Source organism: Saimiri boliviensis, chromosome 2 (genome assembly GCF_048565385.1).
Source record: "Saimiri boliviensis isolate mSaiBol1 chromosome 2, mSaiBol1.pri, whole genome shotgun sequence".
NCBI classification, from domain to species: Eukaryota; Metazoa; Chordata; class Mammalia; order Primates; family Cebidae; genus Saimiri; species Saimiri boliviensis.
Window position 1 is genome coordinate 143,067,519 of NC_133450.1, and position 26,548 is coordinate 143,094,066.

Genomic DNA, 26,548 nt, shown 5'->3' on the forward strand with positions numbered 1-26,548 from the left:
CTCCCAAACCTCCCAAAGTGCTGAGATTACAGGCATGAGCCACCGCACCCATCAAAATCTCTGTTCTTTATGAACTACCCAGTCTCCAGTGTTCTGGTATATCAGTAAAACATGGACTGAGACAGGGGCCAAAGCTTTTATCTGAAGACTTGACTGCTCAACCCTACTCAGCTGTGATGGTGACTGGCATTCAGTAGGTGTCAGTATTTGTTGAGTGGGTGAAACGATCTTGCTTTTGAGTTGCAGTGACTGAGAGGCCCTTCTTACTCTCAGGAAGCACATGGGGACATTGACACTCCCCTCACAGCAGGGAGAGGAGGAAACCACTACATCAGAGATCAAAATGCTCTCCAGCAACAGAAGCCTGGAATCAAGGCAGACACCAGGGACACGTTACCACTCAATCATGCCTTTTGTTCTCTAGCAGACCCAGGGGAAACAGGGGCAGAATCAAAGCATGAGGAGTGAAAGTTTCTTTTAAAATCACTGGGCTTTTTGACATGATGACAGTCCCCCTGGGGAAGATGTAGGGAAGAAGATGCAGGTTGGAGCTCTGGGAGAGGTCTCAGAGCAAAGGGGCTGCTGCTTGGTACAGGCCAAGATGAGACCAGTTGAAACCAACAAGCTGCCCAGAGGGACCTCTCTGAGGAGAGTGGGGAGAAAGAAGCTTGACAAGGCCTTTCATAAAGCTTTCTTCCCACCCCTGTTTATCCCAATCTTGCAATTCCAAGAGCTCCCCAGAAGGTCTCTGCTCTGGCCGGGTGCAGTGATTCACACCTGTAAACCTAGCACTTTGAAAGGCCAAGGCGAGTGGATCACTAGGTCAGAAGTTCAAGACCAGCTGGCCAATATGGTGAAACCCTGTCTCTACTAAAAACACAAAAAAATTAGCCAGGCATGGTGGCATGTGCCTATAGTCCCAGATACTCGGGAGGCTGAGGCAGGAGAATCGTTTGAACAGCGGAACCCAGGAGGCAGAGGTTGCAGTGAGCTGAGATCGAGCCACTGCACTCCAGCCTGGGGAACAGAGGGAGGACTCCACCTCAAAAAAAGAAAAAAAAGAAAAAAAGAAAGCCCCTGCTCTGCCCAGCATTAACATTGAGTGCTGTTCAGGGAGTGAACACTGTCTCACTGGCTGGAGTTTTATGCACACACACACACACACACACACACACAGATCCAGGGGAAAAGTGATTTTTGCTTATTTTCCCCACCGTGCACCCATGCTCCAGCAACCTTGTGATTATATTGTGCTCCTACCCCTGTTCCTTGTCAGCACTGACATATTTCCAATTAAAAAGGAATGCAGAAGTGTATAGGCATGTGTGTGCACCCCTCACCCCCCTGACGCACACACACAAACCCATCCTGATGGGCCAGCTTAGCCCGCTGGGCAGTCTGGTGTTATCCAACCACCTGACAAAGCAAAGCAGCCAACAGGTAAGAGGTGTCTAAAACCCACTGTCTCTTGAAAATTCCAGACCTCTGGCCCCACATGTTCCTCATGGAGTCTGAGTGATGGTCAAGTCACTCCAGGGTCTTTCTAAAAGCATAGAAGCTGGTGCCATCTATTGGCTGGGCCCCCAGAATGGGGCTGAGCCACAGAGCCCTTTTCTAATTCTCTCTCTAAAAGCTTCTATCACAGACTGACTGTGCCAGTGTGTATTTTATTTATGACTGTCTAATCCAGTCCTCATCATAGCACAGGGTGCGCAGCAGGCAGTGAGTGTCAATAAGTGTTTGTAGAAATTAATGTAATTTCTAAGTAATGAGAATGTTCTTAGAGGCAGAAAGAGAATGCAGTGCTCTCTGCTCTGTGCTGATTTAAAAAAAAAAAAAAAAACTTGCTATCCCCAATTCTTCTAGCATTGGTTATTTGGGGGCACAGCTCGCCGTAAGTAAATAGCAGAGTGGGGCTGGTTTCAGAATGCGTGTTGCCATTATGGGTCACTGCTATGAATCAGATGGACTGCTGGTTAAGAACTGGACCCTGAGGTCAGGCAGACCTTTGCTTGAACCCAGGCTCTTGTGCATATACGGCTTTGGGCAAGTTACTTCATCCCTCCGAGCCTCCTATTATAATGGTGGTAATCATAGGATCTGCTTTCACGGAGTTACTGTGGGTTTTCAGTGAGATACAGCACCACCTTAGTGCCCACTCATGGTAGCTGATGCTCCTGCTGCTGCTGCTGATATTCACTCAGAGTTCAGGCTTGGCTCTGCTGGAAGGAGGTCAGGGAAGGGAGAGCTAGGTCCCACAAAAGAAAGAGAGCACTCATGGAGAATATCTTGAAAAGCAGCACTTGCTAAACTTGGCTCCAAGTACAGTAGGAGGTCAGAGGAGCAAGAAGGCAGAGTGGGCTGAAGTGGTCAAGGGAGGCTTCCTGGGAGAGGAGAATCTGGAGACAAGCTCTAAAGGATGGGTCAGATGAGATGATAGAAAGTAAGAAGGACAAAAGGCCTGGGGCTGGAAGGAGCAGTAGGCAGTGGCCTGCAGAGAGCTTCCAGACAAGAAGAAGGAGGGTGGGTGCAGATTGCAGGTTTGGAGACACAAGATTGATTTCACTTTTGCCATAATGATGGCGTTGAGGCCAGGTACAGTGGCTCATGTCTCTCATCTCAGCATCTTGAGAGGCCAAGGCAGGAGGACTGCTTGAGCCCAGGGGTTCAAGACCAGCCTGGAAAACATAAGGAGACCCCCAACCCTACAAAAAAAAAATTAGCTGGGCATGGCGGCACATGCCTGTACCCTAGCTATGCAGGAGGCTGAGGCGGAGGGATCACTTGAGCCCAGGAGATTGAGGCTACAGTGAGCCGTGATTGTGCCACAGCACTCCAGCCTGAGTGATAGCAAGACCCTGTCTAAAAAGAAAAAAAAAGAGTAGAATGAATTAACAAATTGTGGTAGTCACATATAGTTCACATAATGGAATACTACACAGCAATGAAGAAAGGATAGCATTCAAAGTGTGCTGGGTGGGAGAGATGCTGATGTTTCCCACAGGAGGGAATTAGTGTTTGGTGACTGCAATAATGTGAAAGATAACGTGAAAATTAAAAATGTGAAAATAAAGTATTTGGTGACTGCAATAATGTGAAAATAAAAGTGCCTTATCCAGTCTGGCAGTGGCTGTCTAACCAATAACGTTTGTGCAGGCCTCACCTCTCACTCTCTGCCCCTCTCTTCACTGCTTTTTTCCCCTCTGGACTCAGAATTCCTGAAGGAGGTGGACAGGCTTCCCCTGAGCTCAGGCACAAGCAGGAGAACAGCTGCTCCCAACAATGATGCTTCAGCACCACGGACAGCACCCCAGGCCCTAGCCCCTCCTCTAGGCTCAGTGACTTCCAGGCCCCATGAAAGTACCTGCTAACCCACCCTCAGAGCTGGCTACTGCTCCCCTGCCATGCCCACTCTCCAACCTCCTATTACGGTTTTTTGGTAACTTTTACTTCTCAAAGCTGAATTTCCTCTTCTAAGAAATCAGCTGATACACTTGTCTCATTGATTCCGGTTTGCTGAGGGTCCCATCTGTGCCAGGCACTGTGCTTACCCACCCATGGGAGGGGGCTACAGAGGGCCTCTCTGGTTGCCACTAAAATGCATTGTCCCCAAGGTCTCTTGGATCCCCTGGGTGTCTTTGCCAGAGAAGCCACTCCAAAGAAGTGAAGGTAGGCACCTAGGGAGCCAGTCAGTGGGCAGCTGTACCCTCCCAGTGCCCCTGAGTTACTAGTTATTGCTAAAATAGCTGCACAGGGATATTGCAGCAGCCACTAAAGCAGGCTGTGATGTACATGAGTGCACTGAAACTACACAGCCCCCTGCCAGGTGGTGCTGTGATTATCAACCCTTGATGAGCAGGCCCAGAGGGAGGAGGCCACATTCCTCAAGCCACACAGCTGAGACGTAGCAGAGCCGGACTGCCAGTGTTTCTGACTCCAGACCCCTCACTCCTTTCTCCTCTCCCTCTCTATAGACTCAACCACAGATGGTCCTATTAGATTGAATTACCATTTTTGTGGATCAGCAAATGGCTGAATATCAGAAGTGTCATGCACCTTCACCTAATATTTTCTCCTCTGAGAGCATCTCTTCCCCTGCCAGGAATCTGCTTCTTCCCACGGCTTCCAGGCCACTGGGTCTGGGCAGGGGTGACCTTCTCCACCCTGGGCAGACTGGGAAGAGCTTCTCCTCTAGGGGAACTGCCTGCCCAGAGGTGGCCCCATGGAAGCAGCCCAGACTGTGTGACCCTTGCAGTGGCTAATGAACACAGGTTGCAAAGAGAAAAGCAGCTTTGTGAAATAATCCTTGCTCTGGGTGGCTGCCTGGCGAGAGAAAGCGGCTTCATCAGAATGTTTATGGAGGGGAATTAATCAGGAAACTCGGTAGAGTCACCTGTGGTGAGGAGGGCTGAGGAAGGTGGTGGGGTTGGGGAGGAAGGGTGTTCCATCTCAGTAATCAATGCTGGAAAGAATTCTTGAATATCAATGGTCTAAATGTGGCCTCAAGTCTGGAGAGCACCGGGAAGCAGCAAGGGCCAGCCCGAGTGAGACATGCATGGCCCAGTAATCCCCCAGCCTCTGCAGCTGCAAAGAAGAAAGGTTGCTGGCCTTCATTCACTCACCCACTCACTGATTCTTCCATTCAGTCAATCAGGAGCCAGGGAGGTCCTCCGATATGCAGGAGTCTGTGCTGGTTGCTGGGACCAGCGCAGTAGTCACAGAGCAGACATGACCCTGCCTTCCTGGACTGGATTGCAAAAACCTTTAGAATCAAACTCGGGGATTTTGAGCCTTTTCATAACTTTCCAAGTTCCTCTCCCCCGTGCCGGCCCCACCTCCGTGCATAATCATTATCATTTATTGAGCCTTACATTATTATTTATTGAGTCTTACATTATCATTTATGAGAGCCAGGCACGATGCCATTCTTTTGGTCAATCCTGACAATCCATGTTTTGAGTAAACATCATTATTCTGAAGTTACAAACGTGGAATAAGGCTCAGAGAGGTCAAGGAAGTTGCCCAAGTTCCCCGAGTTAGCCGGTGGCCATATGGATCTCAAACCCAGGTCAGTCTGAGTGCAGAACCCACTCTCTTAGCCACTCTGACATACTGTTTCTCAAAGGGAGCACAACTTTTGGATGCTTTGAACCGACTCTCCAATTGCCCTGGCTTCTGCATCCTCCTCCTCCCCACTTCCAGCTCACAGCCCTAATGCCTGTTCCTTCTTGGTTCGCCTTAATCCCTCACGCCCTCTTATTCACTTTGCAGCTGGACGGCAATTAGGCAAAATGAAACTACTTAAGGAAAACGAGTTCTTTGAAGACACTGAGAGGAGACCTCTGAAGGCTAAGCATGTGGGAGTGACTCCAGCTGATGGCAGCTCGTCCTTGGCATCTCAGGGCCCCTGGCCGTGCCTTCCCTATCCTGTCCTGAGACCTGGCCCTCAGTTTCAGATCCATGCTGTGGGCAGGGACACAGTGCAAAGGAGACAGGAAGAGTGCTGAGGATGTGATGTGGTTGTACTGTGTCCTTCAGAGAGGACCTTGGTCTCCTCTGAGGCTTTTTCTTTTTTTGAGACAGAATCTCACTCTTCCACCCGGGCTGGAGTGCAGTGGCGCAATTTCGGCTCACTGCAACCTCCGCCTCCCAGGTTCAAGCGATTCTCCTGCCTCAGCCTCCTGAGTAGCTGGGACCACAAACACGCACCACCACACCTGGCTAATTTTTGTATACTTATTTTTATTGTATTAAAAATATATTTTTTTTTATTTTTACTAGAGACAGGGTTTCACCATATTGGCCAGGCTGGTCTCGAACTCTGGACCTTGTGATCCACCCACCTCGGCCTCCCAAAGTGCTGGACTTACAGGCATGTGCCACCATGCCTGGCCTCCTCTGAATCTTGTTCTTGCCAGTTGCAAACACAGGCACTAAGTCGGCTGACCTGTAAGCACCTTCCAGTTCTGGCTGTCAGTGGGGGGATCTCCTGGCTGCTCCTCACTCTGGGACCAAAAGCTATGGCCTCGAGTGCGGTAGCCATGGGTGTGTCCTTTCCCCCTTCCTCCCACCAAGCTTACCAACGGCCTGACAGTCCCATGGCTCACTCGGCAGTAGTTGCAAGGTGCCTGCCCTGGCTGGACATCATGGATGCAGCAGGGCCACGACCCAATTCAGTTCTTGTTCTCACAGATCTGAAATTCTAACCAGAAAGACAGACATCAAACAAATAATTGCACAAATAACTGATGATGTCCCCTTGTGATGAATTCTATACAACCAACTAAGGGTACAATCAAGGAACATATCTGTCATGGGTCAATGCATGTCCCTCCAAAATTCATGTCCACCTGGAATCTTAGAATACGACGTGTCCCCACCCAAATCTCACATTCAATTGCAAACCTCAGTGCCGGAGGTGGGGTCTGGTGGGTGGTGACTGGACCACGAGAGCGGGTTCTAATGGTTTAGCACTATTATTCCCTGGGTGCTGTTCTCATGATATTGAGTTCTCAAGAGATCTGGATTTTTTTTTTAATGAAAAAAAAAAAAGGTTTAATTGACTTACAATTCTGCAGATTATACAGGACGCATAGCAGCATGTGCTTCTGGGGACGCCTTAGGGAGCTTCCAATCACAGGGGAAGGAGAAGGGGGAGCAGGTATCTCACATGGCAGAGTGGGAGCGAGAGAGAAAGGGAGGGTGCCACATTTTTAAACAAGAGCTCTGGTTGTTTAGAAGTGTGTTATGCTAGCCACGGTGGCTCACACCTGTAATCCCAGCACTTTGGGAGGCCAAGGCAGGCAGATCACTTGAGGTCAGGAGTTCGAGACCAGCCTGGCCAACATGGTAAAACCCCCATCTCTACTAAAAATACAAAAATTAGCCAAGTGTGGTGGCACGCACCTGTAATTCCAGCTACTCAGGAAACTGAGGCAGGAAAATTGCTTGAAGCTGGAAGGCGGAGATCGCAGTGAGCCAAGATCATGCTGCTCCACTCCAGCCTGGGCAGCAGAGAGAGACTCCATCTCAAACACACACACACACACACACACACACACACACACACACACACACACACACTGTGTTGCACCTCCCCCGCTCTCTCTTCTTGCTCAGGCCATGTACAATGTGCCTTGATGATAAGTTTCCTGAGGCCTCCCCAGCCATGCTTCCTGTACAGCCTATGGAACTGTGAGCCAATTAAACCTCTTTTCTTTATAAATTACAGTCTCGAGTATTTCTTATAAAAGTGCAAGAACTGCCTAGGACAGTGGCTTTATTTGGAGTAAGGGTCTCTGCAGATGTCATTAAGGTAAGGCTCTGAAGATGAGATCACCCTGGATTGGAATGGACCCTAAACCCAATGATAGTGTCTCTTTCTTTTCTTTCTTTCTTTTTTTGACAGAGTCTTGTTCTGTCTGCCAGGTTAGAGTGCAGTGGTGCGATTTCGGCTCACAGCAACCTCCGTCTCCTGGGCTCAAGCAATTCTCCTGCCTCAGCCTCCTGAGTAGCTGGGATTACAGGCATGCACCACCATGACTGGCTAATTTTTGTAGCTTTAGTAGAGATGGGTTTCACCATGCTGGCAGGGCTGTTCTTGAACTCCTGACCTCAGGTAATCTGCCCGCCTCCACCTCCCAAAGTGAAAGTACTGGGATTACAGGTGTGAGCGAGCACGCCCAGCTGATAATGTCCTTCCAAGAGACTAAAAAGAAAACACAGACACATGGAGAAAAGGGTTGTGTGAAGTCAGAGGCAGAGACTGCAGCCATGCAGCCAAAAGCCAAGCAAGACTAGGGATTGCCCGAAGCCACGAGAGGCACTAAATGGATTCTCCCTGAGCCTCCACAGGGACCCAACCCTGCCAACACCTTGATTTTGAACTTCTGGCCTCCAGAACTGTGAGAGGATAAATTCCCATTGTTTTAAGCAATGCACTTTGTGGTCATTTGTTACAGCAGCCGCGGGAAACTAACACAATATCCAAGGTTCTGTCCTGGTCTGGGGCATCGGGGACAGCTCCCTAGAGGAAGTGGCGTTTGATCAGAGGCCTGAAAGCTAAAGGAGGTATAGGAGTTAGCAGCAGAAAGCATTCCAGGCTGAGGAAATTGCAGGTGCAAAGGCCCCGAAGCAGGAAAGAGGATCTGAAGGTAGGAAGGACCCAGAGGCTGGCGCATCGGGAGGGAGGAGGTTGTGCCAGATGCTTCTTGAGAGGTGGGCAGAGGAAGACCCCTTCCCCAGAGGAGTCTGGACTTTCTGCTGAAAGAATAGGATGCTGCTTCCAGCCAGAAATCTGAGAGATGCCAGCCCCGTGGGACCGAAGCCTGGCTGGTCTCTGCCCTTCCCACGCCTGCGGCTCTGAATTAATACTAGCTGATGGACAGATGGGCTTCGTTGTGCCGTGTTCAGGGAGTGCAGTTGACCCTGAGTGTATTGGCGTATCACCAGGACCATATCTCAACCCTCCCTGTCTCTGCCTCCATCCTGAGTCCTTTGTCCCCTGTCGAGTTCCTGTCTCCCAAGCTCGTCATGTTAACAGGAGACTTCCTTTCCTTCGGCCATCCTCAGATGGAATTAAAATAGCATCGCCACAGAGCCATGTCAGAGGTGCCCAAGGAATTACGAGTCTCCGGTGACTTCATTAGCTCCAGCGCCTTGAGTCATTCGAGCCACCATGCTTTCTTGTCCCGTCCCCTCCTCCCTGCAGAGGGGGCCTTAGCTGGGAAATATGAACCACTTAGTAGTTCCATTAACTCGGCGCTTCCAACACGTTTCATCTCTGCCTTTCTTCCCACGCTGCCCTCTCCTGCGTCTCTGCCTCTCTCCTCATTAGCCGGAGGTGCCTCCACTCCGAGTTTCTCCCTGGCACTCAGTCGCTCTACCCCTTCCCTTCTTTGTCTCTCCCAACTGTTTCAGAATCAAAGGATGTGGACACCTTGAATGGGGACCTCTTCCTTTAGGGAATGCTTAATGCTCATGGGCCCAGCCTCCCCTACACAGAATCAGGACCTTGCCCACCTCGCCTACCCCAGGTGCCTAGAGGTCTCCAGGAGCTCCTGAAGTGGGCATCACATGTGCCCCTGCAGCAGTTTCAGCTGTGCCCACCACACGGCCCCTCACCCTGCCCCCCTCTGCTGTCCTGGCTTCTGCCCACAGTCTGGACCCGGGGTACTTCCCTCCAACCCTGGAATAATGGCTGCCCTCCCTCTGGGGGTCAGCAGCCCTCCATGGCCTCCTCACACACCCTCACGTGTTCTGGTGTCCCCTGCTTCTACCTTGTAAAAACCTCTCTCTCTGCTGGGCGCAGTGGCTCACACCTTTAATCCCACACTGTGGGAGGCGGAGGTGGATGGATGACTTGAGATTGGGAGTTCAAGACCAACATCTCTAAAACTAAATAATGATTGCATGAGCCCCACTATGTTGCAGTGAGGATGCAATGAGGCCACTTGCTTGGGGCCGTGGCTCAGTGCCCGACACACAGTAAGCATGCGACGAGCTATCAGTGACAGTTACCGTCACAGTGGCATTCACGGGAAGTAGAGGTAGGCGCTTGTCTGCGGGCAAGAAGGTGGGGAAACTGGCTCTGATCAGAGCACTGTGAAGGACCTGGCATTTGGGCTGGGCTCACGAGGAGCCGGAAGCTTGCATTAGGGGAGAAGCATTTGTGTCCCAGGCCCCTGGACCTGCTGGCGCTATGCACACTCACTGGTGGGTGCTGGGAGCCGGGATTGCCATGTGGAAAGTAGAAAAGTTCTTCTTTAAAGTTTCCTTTCTTGTTAAAGAATAAATCGTAAGTGTGCTAATAACTCTTTGTTAAGCCCTATCCTATGTAGCTGTTAGACATGCCATGCTTACAGGCACAGAGTATATTCTATGTCCTTGTACTTTAACCAAGATATCTGTGCTGGACATACTCACAGGCATGTCCCAGCTCTCCATTACCTTTACCTGTTTAGAGGGTTTTAGTTTAGATTGTGAGGTCTGGATCCAGCCAACAGAGATCAGACCCAGCAGTAAGGACGACCCCACATGCATAAGGGATAAATACGTCTGCTTTCCTTTGTTCGTTATACTCTTGTGGCAAGATGGCTAATGAGGGTACCTTCCTGCAGTCTAGGAAGTCAAAGTTGTGTTGCTAAAAAATCCTGTCTCAGTGCTGGTTTTTCTTTGTGGCATGGAACATCTGTTTCCAACAGTCCAAGGGGGGCCATTCACACAGAAGCTGAGGTGGAGGGACACCCCGGGGCTGTGTGACGCAGCAGCCCTGCCTCAGTCTGCGCTGGCTGGGCACTGGGGGCACAGCGACCACCAGACAAGCCCCTGCACTCATGGAGAGCCAGGGCCGTGTGCTGACAGAATGGGAGACCCGCGGCCAGCGAGCCCTACAGCCGCGACGCAGAACCTCCCAGGTCTGTGTCCCCGCGCTTCCCCGGGTATGAAGTGCTCCAGGGCCCTGCAGGCTCCTGCCTCTCCCTGCAGAGATCACTGCTCGTCCTGCATTGTGGTTGGAAGGTCCCAGCGGGTCAGGAAGTAATGAGCAAGTTTGCCCTCTCCCCTGCTTAGCCCACGGCTCTGCCAGGCCAATTAAGCCGCCTGCTAATCACCTGTGCAGGGGAGAGCTGGCTGAAGTAAAATGATCTCCATGATCCATTGTAGAGAGGGGAGCTCTCACCCCAAATCCAGCTCACATACTTGTGCCTTCTGGGTCAGGTACTGCAGCAGAACCTCATGAGCAGTTGCAAATCGCTGCAGAGTGCAAGTATCCATTCATTCATTCAGCAAATGCTGGTTGAGGGGCTCAGAGTTTCAGGTGCTTCACAAGGACAAGGAGAACACAGGCCTTACGTGGGTCTCACTTCAGTTGGGGAGCTCTGTGAAGGAACTGGCATGGGGCCTTATATCAGTCAGTGAGTACACTGGAGACGACGCTGGAAGGTGATTCGCCAGGGAGAGATGAATGCCAGCGGACAGATCCAGAGGGAAGCCTGGGACAGAGGGCACAGCGGCCTTCCTGGCTTTGCGTATTCAGGTGCTAGGCCCACTGTAACACGTTACCTCAAACTGGGTGGCTTAACTCAACCTCCATATCTTCACTGTTCAGAAGGCCAAAAGTCCTAGGCCAAGGCGGGCGGATCATGAGGTCAGGAGTTCGAGACCAGCCTGGCCAACATGGCGAAACCTTGTCTCTACTAAAAGTACAAAAATTAGCTGGCGTGGTGGCAGGTGCCTGTAATCCCAGCTACTCAGGAGGCTAACGCAGGAGGATTGCTTGAGCCCAGAGGTTGCGGTGAGCCAAGATCGTGCCAGTGCACTCCAGCCTGGGTGACAGTGAGACTCTGTCTCAAAACAAACAAACAAAAACAAGAAGATCGCAAGTCTAGAATCAAGACGGAGGGATAAGGGAGGATCTGTTCCAGCCTTTGCGGGTTCTGGTGGCTGGTGTGTGTCTCAGCTCGTGACAGCAGCACTCCCGTCCCTGCCTGTTTCCCTCTGCCCTCTTCCTTCCGTGTCTCTGTTTCTTCTCTTTTTTTGTCATCAGGACAGCAGTCATTGGATTCAGGGACCCCTCTAATCCTGTGGGCTTCCTTTTAACTTAACCAACAACACCTGCAGACACCCTACTTCCGAATAAGGTCATATCCGCAGGGGTGAGGACTTCCCTCAGGGGTTAGGACTTGAACTTATCTTTGTGAGGGCTGCCATTCAAGCTGCAGTACTTTGGTTATCTTGAGTGTGGTCTCAGCCTCAGTCTGGCTGAGACTTGACCCTGATCCTAACTCTCCTGCCTCCTCAGGGAGCCTAGGGACGGTGTAGGGCTGGGGGTCGCAGAGCAGGAAGGCGGCAACATGTGGCAGGAGGCACCGGAGTTGGGGCCACAGAGCTCCACGTCAGTCCCTCCTGTGTAAATGGGGTCACTGGTCATGGCCCTGCCTGACTCTCCCAGCAGGGGCCAAGGGAAATACTGACTGCCAAAGGAGCCTAAACCCCAGACCGTGTTGGGGTCCCCCACAGAGCCTGGCCCCAGAGGAGGCATGTGGGGTGCTCCAGAGAAAACCCCTCACAAGCCAGAGTCCCTGACCTGGCTGGGCACAACTGACCCCACCTCCAGACTGCCTAGCACTCCGACCTTCCCCAAAGGCTCTTTATTTTTTCCCTGACAAAGGCTCTTTAGATGCCACACCTGCCCGTGGTTTCTCACCCCCATGCCTGGAGTGCCCTCTCTCTGGCCCCTCTCTGTTGCCTGGATAACCCCAAGTCATGCTCCAGGACTCCATTCAGCACCACTGGAATGGCTAAGATCCCCAAGACCAACATCACCAAATGTTGGCGAGGACATGGAGCAACTGGAACTTGCGTTCATTCCGCCGGAGCGCAAGATTACATGCCTTCAGTGAAGAACTGGGCAGTTTCTTACACAGTTAAGCAACCACCTACCCTACAGCCCAGAACTCCACTCCTGGGTATTTAGTCAAGGGAAATCCACACACATGCTCATAAAAAGACTTGCTTAGGAATGATCACAGCAGCTTGTTTATATTGACCAGAAATGGAGTAACTCCAAATGCCCATCTATAGGCGGATGGTTAAGCCAATTGTGGTACATCCTTATCATGGGATACAGCTCAGCTATAGATAGGAACAAGCTCCTGGTTCACAGGACAACATGGATGGCCCTTGAGATGTGCTCAGTGAGTATATATGGTTCATTCAAGTGAAATCCCAGGCTGGGCACACACATGGCTCCCACCTGTAATCCCAGCACTTTCAGAGGCCAAGGCAGGAGGAGGATCACTTGAGGCCAGGAGTTCAAGACCAGCCTGGGCAACATAGTGAGACCCCATCTCTACCCCCAATTTTTTTTTTTAAATAGCTGAGTGTGGTAGTATGTGCCTGTAGTCCCAGGTACTCAAGAGGCTGAAGTGGGAGGATAATAGCTTGAGACTGGGAGTTCAAGGTTTCAGTGAGGCAAGATTTCACACCACTGCACTCCAGCCTGAGTGACAGAGTGAGAGCCTGTTTCCAAAAAAAAAAAAGAGAGAGAGAGAGAGGAAGGAAGAAAGAAAGGAGGAAAGAAAGAAAGAAAGAAAGAAAGAAAGAAAGAAAGAAAGAAAGAAAGAAAGAAAGAAAGAAAGAAAGAAAGAAAGAAAGAGAGAAAGAAAAGAACAGAAAGAAAGAGAGAAAAGAAAAGAAAGAGATCCTAGAACAGGCAAAACTGATCTATGGTATTAAAAATCAGAACAGCAGAGGAGGGGGGGACTGGCTAGAAAGTGACAGAAATGGTCTGTGTCTTGTTCCGGGAGGCAGTTACAGGGGTGTATGCAACTTGTTGAAAAGAGCACCTGAGACCTGGGCATGTTACTGTGCCTTAATCATACCTCCAGTGTCCATGTGTGTATCTATATGTATGCACGTGCGTGTATGGTATGTAAAGACCCCCCCAACCCTGGCCTCACCCCTCCCGAGAGTCCTTCCCACACCCACCCCCAGCTGAGTTGGGGGCTCCTCCTTCACACTCCCCTCAGTGAGCATCTCTTCCTGCACCTGCCGATTGGAACCCACCCATCTAGCTGCTCGGCATCCCCAGCAGGGCACCCCTTGTGGCCACAGGTGGCTGCTGTGCCTTTCCGTCTGCATGTCCCTGAGCATAGCCTACCTCCTGAGGCCGAGGTTTACTGAATGGACAAATGAGGACATGATCGGCACATCTTTATATTTACAGCTGTTGCTGCAGCTCAGATACTTGTGTGTATCTATAAACTCCATTTCCACCTCCCATTTATGCCTATCTCTATTAAATCTACAAAGATTCAGAAGCATGGTGTCTAATATACTTGTCTCTCCCTCTCTGTCAGCTGTGCTAAGCTCTCGGAGGTGCTCATGGAAGGTGTAAGCACTGGTCAACCCTCAGGTCCTCGGGGGCCCCGTGAAGTGAAGGTCAGCAGCCTCCACCAGGCTTCCCGCCAGGCTTGCCCCCTCCTCTTTCTCATGTTTCTTCTCCCCTCCCAGTGTGTGTCCCCCTCCAATGCAGGCGTTATATAGAGTTCAGGCTCAGAAATGAGACAGTTGGAGGCTGCGTGCAGTGGCTCATGCCTGTAATCCCAGCACTTTGGGAGGCCGAGGCGGGCAGATCACGAGGTCAGGAGTTTAGAACCAGCCTGGCCAACATGGTGAAACTCCGTCTCTACTAAAGATACAAAAAATTAGCCAAGTGTGGTGGTGCACACCTGTAATCCCAGCTACTCAGGAGGCTGAGGCAGGTGAATCACTTGAACCCAGGAGGTGGAGTGAGCCAAGATCATGCCTCTGCACTCCAGCTTGGGCCACAGGGTGAGACTCCATCTCAAAAAAAAAAAAAATGAGACAGTTGGGCTCAATTTCTGACTCCGCTTTGTGACTTTGGGCAAGTCAATTACCCTCTCCAGGTCTCAGTTTCTTCATCTGTGAAATGGGTCATACTCATGCCTGCTTTGTTGAGGTTCGGTGGGGTCAGGGAAGGTTTTGTGTGTAAAGCACTGAGCATGGTGTTTAAGAGGAACGGACCAATCAGACAGACCCTGTGTGGCCCCAGAGGTTTCACGAGTGGGTCCTCCAGCACAAAGTTAGTTCATCCATCCCCACCCCACCCGCTGTGCCCAGGCAGCCTCCAGGATCTTTCTCAGTTGCAAAGAGTATTTTCAGCTCAGACCATCCAGCCCTAGGCTAATTTGAAAATGAGGCTCCTAGCGGGATCCCAAATACCAGGGATGAGCTGCAGGGAGGGGCAGACATTAGCTTCAGAAAGCAGATTAGAGAAGGAAGCCCCTGGACAGCAGGAGAGAGCAGAAATCAGGGCTTTGAAAAGAAAATGGCCAAATTCAGAATGTGAAACCGTTCTGGGCCAAGGGGGAGAACGCACTCTGAATGTGGTGAGGGTCGTCTCTCTTTCCCAGCGAGGACAACGCCAAGACCATTACTTTAGCAGGGCCCTCTGTCCACGGCCTGGCCCCAGAAACACCTGATCGTGTTACCTGGCACCGACGAGGGGCAGAGAGGTGGCATCATCAGCCCACAAAGCCCAGGACCCAGTGCCGCCTCCCAGGCTCCACCCTTTCCTGGCTGTGTGACCTTGAGTGAGGTACTCAACATCTCTGACGTTCACCTCCTCCTCAGGAAATGGGAAGTACAAGGCCTGCCTGGCACCCAGCACGGTGAGGATGCCGTCTCCACCTCTGCCTGATCCCAGGTCCCTCCCCAGGGTCTGGCACGAGCAGAACATTTGCTACAGACTTGGTAAAGACGAAGGACAGTCCCAGCCAGACCATCCTCTTCACTGACAAGGAGGGTGGGGAAACTGAGGCACAGAAGTGTTGCTCAGGGTGACTTTGGTCATAAGAGGAGCACAGAGATGCAATGTCAGATTTTAGCCAGATGTTTGCGGTGAGATCCATGTGATGTACCGCCCTTGTTTGGACTCCTGTTTAACCCTCCAAAGCCCCCAGGAGTGCAGATCTCCTTACCTAAGAGTGACACCAGAAATGCCGGTGTCAGAAATGAGAAACTATAGGAAAATACAAAGAAGAAAGAAAAATCACCTGAATCGCAGCATCCCAAGGCACCTGCCGTTGAGACTCCAGAGCACGCCTTCCCGCTGTCCCTCCAGGCGCTTGTTCATGGGTGGCCTTGTGGGTACAATTTTACCTACGTGAGATCATGCTCTGCGTTGGGTTTTGGCCCAGCGTTGTCCACATGACAATGCGACTGTGTGCTGTGGACATTTTTTTCCATCAATAAAAATGCACTTTCAGGCTGGGCACAGTGACTCACGTCTGTAATCCCAGTACTTTGGGAGGCCGAGGCGGGTGGATCACTAGGTCAGGAGACTGAAACCATCCTGGCCAAAATGGTGAAAACCTATCTCTACCAGAAATACGAAAAGAAAAAAAAAAGCTGGCGTGGTGGCACATGCCTGTAGTCCCAGCTACTAGGGAGGCTGAGGCAGGAGAATTGCTTGAACCTGGGAGACAGAGGTTGTGGTGAGCTGAGATCGCGCCACTGCACTCCAGCCTGAACGACAGAGCTAGACTCCATCTCAAAAAAAAAAAAAAAAAAAAAAAAAAAAAATGCACCTCCAGACAGGCACAATGACTCACACCTGTAATCCCAGCACTTCAGGAGGCCGAGGTGGGAGGATCGCTTGAGCCCAAGAATTCGAGACCAGCCTGAACAACATGGCAAAACCCCATCTATATAAAAAAAATAGCTAGGCATGGTGATGTGTGCCTGTAGTCCCAGTTATTCAGGAGGCTGAGGTGGGAGGATCACCTGGGCCCAGGAGGTGGAGGCTGCAGTGAGCTGAGATTGTGCCACTGCACTCCAACCTGGGTGACAGAGTGAGACCTTGTCTCTAAATAAATAAATTTTTTAAATGCACCTCCAACATCGTTTTTACTGGCTGTGTAACAATCCATTGTATGGATGGATTCTAACGGAATCAATCAATCCCCAGGTGGAGTAGAGAGCTATAGATTGGTGTTTTTTTTTACTGGAAACAGGTGACCTGGCAGGCAAACATCCAGCTTCTCTGAACCATCCCTGGTGACAGGGGCTTGCTGTTCACAAGACAGCCACATTCCAACTACAGGCAGCTCCAGGGTTAGGAAATCCTTCCTGAGGTCAAGGCTGAATCTGTCTCCCAAGACCTTCCTCACACTGGTGTCAATTCTGCGCTTAGAATAACACACACTGCCTGCCCCTTGGCCTCAGCCTCTGGTCTCCACCCCAAAGCCAACCCTCACACTCATCTTTTTTTTTTTTTTTTTTTTTTTTTTTGAGATAGATACAGTCTCACTCTGTCACCCAGGATGGAGTACAGTGACACAATCATGGCTCATTGCAGCCTCAACTTCCTGGGCTCAGGCAATTCTCCCACCTTAGTCCCCCAAGTAGCTGGGACTTACAGGTGCACATGCCACCACATCTGGCTAATTTTTTGTATTTTTGTTGTTATTGTTGTAAAGAGACAGGGTTTTACCATGTTGCCCAGGCTGATCTTGGACTCCTGGGCTCAAGTGATCCTCTCACTTTGGCCTCCCAAAGGGCTGGTATTACAGGCATGAGTCACTGCACCCAGCCCACACACCCATCTTTTTTATCTCTTGGTTGGAGAGGAGGTGCCTCCCCCACTGGCATGAGGAAGCCTCCCAGGGCCACAGTGGGTGTGAGATTTGCAGATTTAGAGGGAAAGAGCCTTGCTTTAGAGCCAGCCAGTCCTCAGTTCAAAGTCCAGCTTCACCATTTCCTGGCTATGTGACTTGGGGAAGGCACTTAACCTCTCTGAGCCTCAGTTTCCTCATCTGTAAAATAGGTTTAATAACATCACTAATCTCATGGGCTACCACAAAAATGTCAGGCGGGCTCCTTTGTAAACCCCTTAGTGTAGGACAAGCTGACGGTAAAGACTTAAATGGTGGAAAATGATACTCCAGGCAGCAGGGAGATGCTGTCCATGAGGACCCAAGAGCCAGGCCCGGTGGGGATCTGAGGCCTCACAGAGATGAGACATCCCAGCCCTGCCTCCGCTGCCCCCTGTCAAAGGCCTGTGACAAGCTCATCCCTCTTGGAGGGGAGGGCTCCAGGACCAGGAGGGGCGGCTCAGTGAGGAGGGAGGGCTGAAGACTTAGGGAGCAATCAATATATTATTTAACAGCAAGAATGCAAATGAGGAAAAATTAATGAAGGCGCTGTCTCAGCCCCTGCCTCCCCACCCCCACTGTTCTTGACTTCACGATTGCTGACAAATTCTCTAGAAAATATCAAAACAGCCTCCGGCTGGAACCTGCCACAGTGATGCACCATTATCTATTATTGATGTAAACCTTGACGAGTTCTCTTTTTAAGGAAGGCAAGCACAAGAGAGAGCTGCTAATCTGTGTTTAAAGGGATAGACTCTCATTTCCCCTCCTCAGGGCTGCCGGGCCACTGGAGTGCCAGCAAGCCACAGCCCCTCCGCCTGCTTTGTCACTGTCAGTGGCAGGAGGCACCCAGTCCTAACCAGAACAGGGAGGGAGACCTGGAAAGAGCAACCGAAGGCCAGGGGTGGGGGGCAGTATTTTGTGCCTGTCATCAACTTTCCCTTCGACGTGCCTCAGTTTCCCTCCTTGTGCTCTTTCCACGGCTGGCTATTTTATGGCATAGCCTGAGGACAAAGTAGGAGTCATGTCCTGAAACCAGAGAGCTGCGAGCTCTGCCTCAGTCATCTGAAGGATTTTTAAGGCATTGAAAATCTGTAGGATGCTCCAGCAATGGATCTATGTCATTAGACATTTGTCCAGATTCACAGGACGCCTAACATCAGGAAAGAACTCTACGTAAAAACTGCAGACACAGCTGACAATGACGTGTCAACATAGGTTCATCCATTGTAACCGATGTCCCACTCTGATGGGGTATGTTGACAGTGGGGAGGCTGTGCGGGAGCAGGGGTGTATGAGACGTCTCTGTACCTTTCACTCAATTTTGCTGTGAAACTAAAACTGCTCTAAAAAATAGTCTGTAAGATCGAGCACGGTGGCTCATGCCTGTATTCCCAGCACTTTGAGAGGCTGAGAAGGGTAAATCACGAGGTCAGGAGTTCAAGACCAGCCTGGCCAAGATGGTGAAACCCCATCTCTACTAAAAGTACAAAAATTATCCTGGCGTTGGTGGTGGGCGCCTGTAATCCCAGCTACTTGGGAGGCTGAGCAGAGAATTGCTTGAACCCAGGAAGCAGAGGTTGCTGTGAACCGAGATTGCGCCACTGCACTCCAGCCTAGATGACAGAGTGAGACTCTGTCTCTAAATAAATAAATATAGTCTGTGTTGTTGTTTTTTTTAAATCAGTGAGACCTGGCACAGTGGCTCATGCTTATAATCCTAGCACTTTGGGAAGCCAAGGCAGGAGCATAACTTGAGCCCAGGAGTTCAAGATCAGCCGGGACAACATAGGGAGACCCCATCTCTACAAAAAATCAGAAAATTAGCCGGAATTGGTGGCACGCACCTGTGGTTCCAGATACTCATGAGGCTGAGGTGGGAGGATCATTTGAGCCCAGGAGATCAAGGCTGCAGTGAGCTGTGATGGCATCGCTGCACTCCAGCCTGGGTGACAGAGTGATATCCCATCTCAAAAAAAAAAAAAAATCCCGAAAGTTCCTTCAGCTGATATACAACCTCAGCACAGTTTCAGGATACAAAATCAATGTATAAAAATCACTAGCATTCCTATACACCAACAAAAGCCAAGCCAAGAGCTAAATTAGGAAAGCAATCCCATTCAAAAAGATCTCTACAAAAAATTACAAAACACCTCTCAAAGAAATCAGAGAAGACACAGACAAATGGAAAAATATTCTATGCTCATGAACAGGAAATTAATATCATTAAAACGGCTATATTGCCAAAACAATTTACAGATTTAATGCTATTCCTATCAAACTAACAGTGACAGTCTTCAGAGAACTAGAAAAAAACTACCTTAAAATTCATATGGAACCAAAAAAGAGCCTGATAGCCAAGGAAATCCTAAGCAAAAAGAGCAAAGCTGGAGGCATCACATTACCCAACTTCAAAGTGTACTACAAAGCTATGCTAACCAAAACAGCATGGTGCCAGTACAGAACAGGCACATAGACCAATGGAACAGAATAGAGAGTCCAGAAACAAGGCTGTACATTTAGGACCATCTGATCTTCAACAAAGCTGACAAAAACAAGCAATGTGGAAAAGATTTCCTATTCAATAAATGATGCTTGGATAACTGGGTAGCCATATGCAGAAGACTGACACTGGACCCCTTCCTTACACCGTATACAAAAATCAACTCAAGATGGAATAAAGACCAAAATGTAAAACCCAAGACTATACAAACCCTGGAAGACAATCTAGGCAGTACCATCCTGGACATAGGAATGGGCAAAGATTTCATGGCAAAGACACTAAAAGCAATTGCCACAAAAGCAAAAATGTGGCAAATAGGATCTAATTAAGTTTAAGAGCTTCTGCACAACAACAGAAACTAACAACAGAGTAAACAGGCAACCGACAGAATGGGAAAAACTATTTGCAGCTGGGCACGGTGGCTCACACCTGTAATCCTAGCATTTTGGGAGGCTGAGGCGGGTGGGTCACAAGGTCGAGAGATTGAGACCATCCTGGTCAACATGGTGAAACTCCGTCTCTACTAAAAATACAAAAAATTAGCTGGGCATGGTGGCACGTGCCTGTAATCCCAGCTACTCGGGAGGCTGAGGCAGGAGAATTGCTTGAACCCAGAAGGTGGAGGTTGCGGTGAGCCAAGATCGCACCATTGCACTCCAGCCTGGGTAACAAGAGCGAAACTCCGTCTCAGAAAAAAAAAAAAAAAAAAAAAAAAAAAAAAAACTATTTGCAAACTATGCATCTGACAAAGGCCTGATGTGAAACATCTATAAGGAACTTAAACAAATTTAAAGAGAAAAACAACCCCATTAAAAAGTGAGCAAAGTAAGGTGTTTGGGGAACAGGGATGCGAATTCCCATTGCCTTACTTGGCTGCCTATATGGGTACCTAAGTCTCTTCCCTTTGGGATAAATCCCATGCACATGCTGAAGAGTTGTCTTTCGTGACATAGGCCTAAGCCACTGATGTGCAGCAGGTTTCTTTAGTCATCAGCTATGACCTTCCCACCAACAGGGGAAACTGTATCCACAGAATCAGTCGAGGTAGACGGTTTGGCCGTAAGGGTGTAGCTGTTGATGACAGAAGAAGACAAGAGGACTCTTCGAGACAGCGAGACCTTCTACAACACTTCCATTGAGGAAATGCCCCTCAATGTTGCTGACCTCATCTGAGGGACTGTCCTGCTACCTAGCCCCAGCCAGGGCTCAATCTTGGGGGGCTGAAGAGCAGCAGGAGGGGAGGGAGGAAGCCAAGGGATGGACATCTCATCTTTTTTTTTTCTTTCAATAAATGTCACTTTTTGAGGCAAAAGAAAAAAATGTGGACAAAGGACATGAACAGACACTTTCCAAAAGAAGACATACATGAAGCCAACAAGCATATGAAAAAAGGCTCAATATTACTGATTATTAGAAAAATTCAAATCAAAACCACTATGAGATGCCATCTCACACCCGTCAGAATGGCTATGACTAAAAAGTCAAAAAAATAACAGATGCTGGTGAGGTTGCAGAGAAAAGGGAATTTTTATACACTGTTGGTGTTAATTAGTTCAACCATTATGGAAAAAAGTGTGGCAATTCCTCAAAGAGCTAAAATCAGAACTACCATCTGACCTAGCAAGCCCACTACTGGATATATATCCAAAGGAATATAATTCATCCTACCATAAAGACACATGCATGCAAATGTTCATTGCAGCACTATTCACAATAGCAAAGACATGGAAGCAACCTGAAGGCTCATCAATGACAAATTGGATAAAGAAAATGTACATGGCCAGGTGTGGTGGCTCACACCTGTAATCCCAGCACTTTGGGAGGCCAAGGTGGGCGGATCAACTAGGGCCAAGAGTTTGAGATCAGCCTGGCCAGCATGGTGAAACTCCATCTCCACTAAAAAAAAAAAAAAAAAAAAAAATACAAAAAATTAGCCAGGCATGGTGGAAGGTACCTGTAATCCCAGCTACTTGGGAGGCTGAGGCAGGAGAATTGCTTGAACCTGGGAGGTGGAAGCTGCAATGATCCAAGATTGTGCCACTACACTCCAGCCTGGGTGACAAGAGCAAAACTCCGCCTCAAAAAAAAAGAAGAAAAAAAAAGAAGAAATGTGCTACATATACACCATGGAATATGATGCAGCTATAAAAAAGAATAAGATCATGTCTTTTGCAGGAACCTGAATGGAGCTGGCGGCTATCATCTTTAGCAAACTAGGGATAACCAAATACCACATGTTCTCACTTTTAAGTGGGAGTTAAATGATGAGAACTCATGAACACAGAGAAGGGAAAAACAGACACTGAGGTCTACTTGAGGGTAGAGGATGGGAGGAGGGAGACGAGCAGAAAAGACAGCTATTGGCTACTGGGCTTCATGCCTGGTTGGTTAAATGATTTCTGCAACAAGCCCCAGTGACACAAGGTTACCTATACAACAATCCTTCACATGTACCCCCAAACCTAAAAGTTTAAAAAAGAAGAAGAAGAAATGCAAATGACTAAAACACATCAGGAAATTTAAAAAAAAAAAAAAAACCCTTGGAAGAAGGCCTTCCAAGATTTTGAAACTCTTGCATGAAAGTTCATGAACTTGACCCATGGGAGAGTCCCCTATGGGTCATTGAGTCTCATTCAAGACTCATTTCTAAGAATCATGGGTTTTCTTCTTGTTCCCCTGGCAGGCTGGAAACAGTGAAGAGGGACTTTGTGGCACAGCACAACCTGACCAGAGCCAGCGAGACTAGAAGCATGAGGGAGGTGTAAGAAGTGACTGCGAGAAATGCAGCAGCAGAGCCAACTTGGGCCGTCTAGCATGGGGCACACAGTCTCCTGGGACTTCCAGTTTGATGAAGGAGTTAGATATTAAACAAATCTAACTTGCTTCAATTTAAAGCCTTTATGAAAAGTGCTTCAGAGAAATGGTATCACTGAGAAATGAGAGACCACAGATTCCTTGTGGGTTTATAGCTGAGGGTCACAGTGGGCATAACTGAAATTTCTGAGGGCATATAACCCAGGGGTCACAAGCATGAATGCTTTTATGGGGGTAGTCAGGTCATGTAAAGGAGAGAAAAAAGAGGGTGTCATAATAGGGAGTGGCGGGGATTATGGCACAGTGGAGACCACAGACTAGTCTAAAAATGTAGCTGTCCCTCAGCTCTGGCCACCTCTGGAAAGGATCAATGGCAGAAGGTTCCATAAGAAAGCTCAGACTTCATTGAGAGGCTACAAGAAGCCCATGCAGGAAGCAAATCCCCCTTCCACTCCCTAGGAACAGCTCAGGAAAAGCTGGGGCAGAGGTGCTGGTGCCCCAATCAGGCAGACCCCATGCCAGTGTCTGGGTGAGGCCCCCCTTTTTTTTGAAATGAAGTCTTACTCTGTCCCCCAGGCTAGAGTGCAGTGGTGTAAGTGCTGAGCTCACTGCAACCCCTGCCTCCCAGGTTCAAGCGATCCTCCTGCCTCAGTCTCCCAAGTAGCTGGGATTACAGGTAGGCACTACCACGCCAGGCTAAATTTTTGTATTTTTAGCAGAGATGGGGTTTCTCCACGTTGACCAGGCTGGTCTCAAACTCCTGAACTCAAGTGATCTACCCACCTCAACCTCCCAAAGTGCTGGGATTGCAGGCCTGAGCCACCTTGCCTGGCCCCTTTGTCAACTTGTATCTCCTGCCAGCCTAACAGGGTCAATCCCTGGGAAGGGGATGGGTGCTGGGATCTAGAACCCAGCATTTCCTGTTCCAATAGGCATGCCTGTATGAGGTCTAGGGAGTCGACACACTGCATCTATGTCTAGCTTCATGGCCATGGAGAACTGTGAGAACTCCAGGGGCAGCCGCTGCCCAGCTGCCCCTCATGCTGCTGAGCCTATCAGAAGGGCACTGCACTCTGTCCTCCATTCACTCCTTCACCCAAGACACATTGATCAGACAACTACTCTGGGGCAGGCCCTGTGCCAGGCACTCAGAAGCAGCTGGAAAAGAGGCAGATGGGGCCCATGCCCTTGTAGGACGGTTTGGCAAGAGTTAGGTGTTAAGCACATAATCATTTAATTGCAGATATAAAAAGTATTTGGAGGACATGGCATCTTTGAGAAAAGAGAGGCCTCATATGGTGCATTTTCTTTCCTTTTTTTTTTTTTTTTTTTTTGACAGGATCTTGTTTTTTTTCCCCCCAAGCTGGAGTGCGGTGGCACGAACATAGCTCACAGCAGCCTCGACCTCCACAGTGCAAGCAATCCTCTGGCCTTGGCCCCCACAAGTAGCTGGCACCACAGGTGGGCACCATCACACCCCACTAATTTTTGTATTTTTTGTAGAGACGAGGTTTTGCCATGTTGCCCAGACTGGTCTCAAACTCCTAGGCTCAAGTAATTCTCCTGCCTCGGCCTCCCAAAATGCTGGGACTACAGGCATGAACCACTGTGCTCAGCAATATGGTGCATTTTCTATGTAACTGAAGGTACCTCCTTGAAGGAATGAAATATAACAGGCTGGAAGAGGAAGAAGAGGTAAAAAGTCAAGTCTCTCTGAAATGCACCCTTACATTCTCAATTATCAGTTTCATAGTGCAGTCTTTGACCCTGATGCATTTCTGTACTGGGCTGTGAGGTGCTTCATGGGCTTTCTCTGTTTTGGGCTTTCTCTGTTTTGTTTTGTTTTGGTTTTTTGTGGGTTTTTTTGTTTGTTTTTGTTTTTTGAGATGGAGTCTCTCCCTGTTTCCCAGGCTTGAGTGCAATGGTGCAACCTCAGCTTACTACAACCTCTGCCTCCCAGGTTCAAGTGATTTCCCTGCCTTAGCCTCCCGAGTAGCTGGGATTACAGGTCCACGTCAGCGCACCTGGCTAATTTTTGTATTTTTAGTAGTAGAGATGGGGTTTCATCATGTTGGCCAGGCTAGTCTCAAACTCCTGACCTCAGGTAACTCACCCACCTCGGCCTCCCAAAGTGCTAGGATTACAGGCATGAGCCACCACACCTGACTTCTCTGTTTTTTCATGTCACGTCTCTTTCCTCACAGTCTGACCATTGGTACCACTTCTTGTGGGAGAACGGGCTTGACTCTTGATGTGTCACCTCCGCTCTCCCACTACTGCACATCTTATGACTGATCACCAGAAGGCCAGGTGGCGAACTTGTGCACAATCCCTCCCCACTGGGGTGGATCAGGTCCCCAAGCTTCACCAGGAACCCAGGCCTGGGAGTCCCCAAGGGACTGAGAGCTGTCCAGGGTCTGCACTGCTTGAGGCCTGAGGTCCACATCCCAGACTGCCCAGTGGTGGATTGTGTGGCCCTGGGGAAGTCCTACCCTATCTCCGAGCCCCAAGCTCCTCATCTGAAAGATAGGCAGGATGGATTAGATGGTCTCCAGGGCTCCTGCTAGCTGCCTTCTTAGCTCCTTTATATCCTGAAAGGATTCTCATGGGTCTTCAGCTCTTTTTCTGGACTGGATGGCTGACACTTAAAGCACAGGGGTCAGCACCAAGTACAGATCTGGGCAGAGTGGACGTCCCGCAAGAATATTGGCATAAGCAGCCTGCAAGCCTGCTGCAGGGAGTAAGGGCCTCACTGACATTCTCAAATGATGCCCGCAGTAGGGCTGGCACAGACCCAGTGGCTGAGGCCCAAGGCTGCAGGCACCCCACAAGGATGTGCCATCCTGCCACTCCATGGGAAACTGCAGGCACTCTGTCCTTGTTCAGGGCAGGGAGGGAGCTGGGGCTGACCTGGGACACCAGGAATGGCACCTTTACTGAATTCTTATGAGACTCCCATGGCTGGCTGTTCTCATCTCTCAGGAGGTGAACCGGGCGGGGCAGCCTTCAGACTCGCACTTGGGAATCTACCATCCCTGGGTTCAAGTTCCACTCTCTCTCTTGCTAACCAGAGATTATGTCTTGGGAAAGTGGCATAATCTCCTGTAGCCTCCACTTTCTCAACTGCACAAAGGGGCCCCCACTTGATGGGCTCATTGTAGTCCTAACAGATAATGGGACCCAGTGAAGTGTGTAACATACAGTAAGTATCTAATATATAAGTGGTGGGTGTTAAAATTATTCAACTGATCAATTAGTCTACTGGGTTCAAGGCTGGTCTTGGGGAAGTCCCTTCTGAGAAGCAGGGAGTGGACAGTGGTCCTAATGGTCTCTCAAGTCCCTTTCAAGCTCACACTCTGTGACCTACATGAGCTGTTGCCCTCCTATCACTCCTCCTTCTAGCCCTAGGCTGTGGCCTTCCAGAAGTCCAGGGCCACACTGCCTCTTGCCCAGCAAACAGGAAGTCCTCTGTCAGGACGGGCCATCCAAGTGGGCAGAGCTCCTCACCAGGCAGAGCTGCACTGGGGGCAGTTGGGCAATCTGAAGCAGGTAGGAGGGGTGGCAAGGACAGGTGCTGCCACCCACACAGAGGGAGGAGGTGGCAGGGAGGCACCCACAGCCCCAAAAGTAGAGGTCATCCCTCCCCCCAGGTCAGAGGTCGTTCCTCCCTCAAGGTCAGGGATGGGGCCCAACTTTCAGATGAGCAGAGAAAGCTCGCTGGATGGAAGAGCTCATGGAGAATTTAATCAAAGGGCCTGGTGTTACTTTTGAAAAAAAAAAAACCCTCTCTCTGCATTGATTCCCTTTGAAAGGTGTTTGGTTCAACACAGAGGAGGAGAAGGCTGGAGGAAACAGAATAGGGGAAGGGGGACTCACAAATAGGCTGTGACGTGACATGAATGGGCAAGAGACCTGGCTCCCGAAGTCTGCAGTGCCAGTGACAGGGCCCTGCCTTGGGCGGGGTTTGCCTCCTAAAAGATGGCCACATTCAAACAGGCCTGAGACCTCCCAGCCCACCCTAGGGCCTGGTCAGCCAGCCTGCCTTCTCCTGGCT